Here is a 4283-nt window from a genome sequence, read left to right on the forward strand (position 1 = left end):
AGTGCAGGAAAGTATCATCCTAGGAAGTTCAATGTTTAGACGTGACAAGGATCAAAGACACACCAAAGTCTCCCTATTTGCTCATTTATAACACTAGAGGGGTGACCTATTTTCATCAAGGGTTTTTTGGTCATTTCATCTTTTATGTAATAAGGAGACCTTATATAGTTTAGTATTAAGTATTTTCATGAATTAGATGAATATTTTTGTATGTCTTGACATTTGAAACACCAAAGTCTTCTCTCTTGTTGAGGCAAACCAAAACTTGTGACTAGGATGGCAATTTAAGGGTGGAATCGCTTCTAATTGCTTTTTTTTGAGAAACCTTGGTGTTTGAGTGGTGGAATACTCTCCTGTGTCATTGTATAAGTTAGGTGATCGTGTGTGGAGGTGTTAGGGGTCTTAGAGTTTTATGTACTCTTTGGTTACCAGGATTTACACCACCTTTGCCTAACTATCTATCCCTTTACTTTTGTTTTCATCTTGTAGTAGTTGTGTCTTGTCTTCTTGTAATCGTTGGTTGGTGTTATTGAAAACTTATTCCTCTTCACATTAATGTAGTGTTGTTTCTATTTTGGTGTGGTTATACACGTTATTATCTCTCCATTGTTGAAGCATTCTCGGATTTTCTTTTCATTCTTGTGTTGTTATTCCTGGCCTAGACTTGGTTCCTTGGGCTCTCTGTTTGTGGTGTGTTTTGTGACATTTTTGGGGGCTGTTTTGTGTCTTCTTGTGGTTTTAAGGTATCATTTGGTATAAAATCCAAGGCTGGTTGTGTTCCTACACTACCAATCTTGGGCTCTCTTAGTAAAAAAAAAAAGGGTGTTCAAGTGTTCTTGTTCTTGGCCGGGTGTTCTTCTTGTTGTTGCTGTGTTTGGCCCTGATTTGTGTCTTGATTTGAGTGTGTTTTGTTGTCTTAGTTTGTTTCTAGTGTTGGTTCCCTTCCTCCTCAGCACTAATTGAGTCTACCACCCATGTACTTGAGCAAGATTCTGATTGTGTTGTGGTGTTAAGTGGACGGTTTCTTCTTGTTATTGTTGGGTTTCATCTTGTGTTCTTGTTTTGCGCTGAAGAATTTGTTTTTTGATCTTGAAAAGATAAAAGAAGTATAAGACTTTGTGTTTGTCTTGAAAACTATCCAAGACAACACCAAATTAGAAAAAGAAAAAGATCCCTCCAAAAAGTAAGTTACCAAAAAGGAGTACGACACTTTTCAAACTTAGACAAAAGTGGAAAGAGACAACATTACCCCAAAAAGTTGTCTTGCCAAAAGAGTGCAAGTTGGTAGAAAGTTGGTGGAAAACTGTTGAATCTTGAAAAGAGAATCTCAAGTCTTGTAAGCCTAAGAGTGCAAGTTGGTAGAAAGTTGGTGGAAAACTTTTGAATCTTAAAAAGAGAATGTCAATTCTCGTAAGCCTATACCATAGCCGAAATATCTTCCTCAAAGGTGTATTATTAAACATCAAAGTCTAGGAACAAATTCTCTTCAACAACAAAGTGTGTTTTTCTCTTGTAAAATTGTTTAGTTTTCTTGTTGCTGTTTGTGTGGTGTTGTTGCTTGCGGTTCAAAGACTTGAACCTATGTAGGTGTGTTGTGTTTGACATTGTGGACTGTTTTTGGTACTATGGAACCCGATACCTCTCACTCTGAACTCAATGCTACTAATATCATTTTTGCTCCCCTTGAAGTTATATCCCAAGACATGGCTAGGATGACCGTGGGTATTGAAAAACTAGACTTTTATGTGGTATCAATGAAGGGTGAAGTGTCAATAATTGGTTGGATATTGGAGATAGGTGAAAGCCAAAGAATCCAACCTTCTACCCCTTGACATATTTCACCAACTAGTACTCCCGAGGCCATGCACCAAATGCTATATCCACCTATTGGGACAAATCAAACCAACCCTCATTCCCAAATCCGAGATCATAATAGACCAAGCCACCCTCTACTTCACCAAGTCCAACAAGAAGGACTTGGAACCAAATACCACTGCCAAACCCGAGCCCTCCCATCCAAAATCCACTTCACCAAAGGCCTCACTATCCAAATCCAATCCCGCCGCTATAAGCTCCACTTATCCTAAATAGACCCATCCATGTTGAGGGGTATGGTAGAGGAGAACAATATGTTGGTTCTGGCCTATATGATGATGTTTACATGATAAGGGAGGAGATGAGGGGTAGGTAAGGTGATCCAATGGATGTGCACAGCCGAGAAGGAAGAGTTGGTCTTTGGAACCAACAAGGGAACCAAAACTGTGATGTAGGCCTAAATACCATCATGGTGGGGCTTCCAAAATTTAAAGTTTAGAGTGATCCGGAAGAATTTATAGATTGGGAGTCCACTTGTGAGATAATCTTCCAAGTTAATGACCTTACCGAGGAGAAAAAGAGTTGTTATGTGATTACATATTTTGAGGGTTATGCTATTACGTGGGGGAAGTATGTGACGCGATTTGGCAATGTTTTGATTGAGGGGCAGCCCCCTCTGTTTCTTAGGTTAAGGTACGTCATGAGACAAAGTTACATACCCAAGAGTTACCATCAATATCTCATTGCTAAGTTGTATAACTTGAGGCAAGGAAACAAAAGCGTCATGGCTTACTATGATGAATTCCAACAACTCATTTTGAAACTTGATCACCGAGGAGAGCAAGTAATCCATGACATCATTCGATTCAAGGTGGGGTTATATAGGGACACTGATTCACGGTTGACATTTCACAAGTTTTACATAATTGATGCCATCTTCCAAGCCACCTTGGAAGTAGAGAAGGAATTACGGGAGAAACTGATTTCAAGCTCAAAGGGAAATGTCCCTCAGTTTGGCACAAGGAAAAAAATGACCCATCCAATGTGTATAAAATCGAGGACAGCTAAAAACAAGGCTCACCAAAGGTACCCTCAGAGAAATGAAGGTAAACTGCATTTCTCTTCTAGTTCTAAGGACTTTCAATGTTTTAAATGCCAAGGTTGGGGCACAAGTCTAACTAGTGTCCAAATAGGAGAAATGTGATCCTAAGGGAGGAAAAATTGTACTTTCTTGGTGAAGAATAGGTACTTGAACCAAAGGAGATTGATAATCAATCTCAAGATGGAGAAAAAGTAGAACCCGAGGAGTCAAATGAGGGAGATGAGGAAGATATTTGGCTATGTAAAGGTGAGATTGTAGTGCCTATGTATATGGCAATAAAATTCATGCTTAGTGCAGCACAGAGTTGGGATTGTGGGATTTGCCCACAAGGACTCTTTGTTGATTACTAACTGAGATACTAGCACTTTGCCTAGTGTCAAATCTTCTTATGTGTAGGTTTTAGAACATATAAATCCAAGGATAATGCTTGATGATATCATGGGACCGTTGGTTGAACATCTTAACCTTATGAAGAGAAATGAAGAGACGATGAAAAGAGGAGAGCTTGCCGGTGATGATTGCTTGAATTTGAGGGAAAATTACTCTCAAGATGGAGAGAATGATACAAGTGCGAATATGAAGATCAACGTGTGTACAAGTGCAGCAAAGTATCATCCTAGGAAGTTCAATGTTTAGACGTGAGAAGGATCAAAGACACACCAAAGTCGCCTTATTTTCTCATTTATTACACTAGAGGGGCACCTTCTTTTCACTAAGGGTCTTTTGGTCATTTCATCTTTTATGTAATAAGGAGACTATTTATAGTTTAGTATTAGGTATTTTCATTACTTAGTTGATTATTGTTGAACGTTTTAACATTTGAAAAATCAAATTCCTCTCGCTACTTGAGGCAAACCAAAACTTGTAACTAGGATAGCAATTCAAGGGTGGAATCTCTTGTAATTGCTTGTTTTTGAGAAACCTTGGAGCTTGAGTTGTGGAATCCTCTCTTGTGTCATCGTAAGAGTTAGGTGATTGTGTGTGGAAGTGTTAGCGGTCTTAGAGTTTTATGTACTCTTTGGTTACTAAAATTTACACCACCTTTGTCTAGCTATATATCCCTTATCTTTTGTTTTCATCTTGTAGTAGTTGTGTCTTGTCGTCTTGTAATAGTTAGTTGGTGTTATTGTAAGCTTATTGTTCATCACATTAAGGGAGTGTTGTTTCTTTTTTGGTGTGGTTATGCACGTTATTATCTCTCCATTTTTGAAGCATTCTCGAATTTTCTTTTCATTCTTGTGTTGTTATTCTTGGCCGAAACTTGGTTCCTTGGGCTCTGGGTTTGTGCTGTGTTTTGTGATGTTTTTGGGGGCTGTTTTGTGTCTTATTGGGGTTGTAAGGTATCAAAATTATACTAAATATTTTT

This window comes from Capsicum annuum, chromosome 1 (genome assembly GCF_002878395.1).
Source record: "Capsicum annuum cultivar UCD-10X-F1 chromosome 1, UCD10Xv1.1, whole genome shotgun sequence".
NCBI lineage: Eukaryota > Viridiplantae > Streptophyta > Magnoliopsida > Solanales > Solanaceae > Capsicum > Capsicum annuum.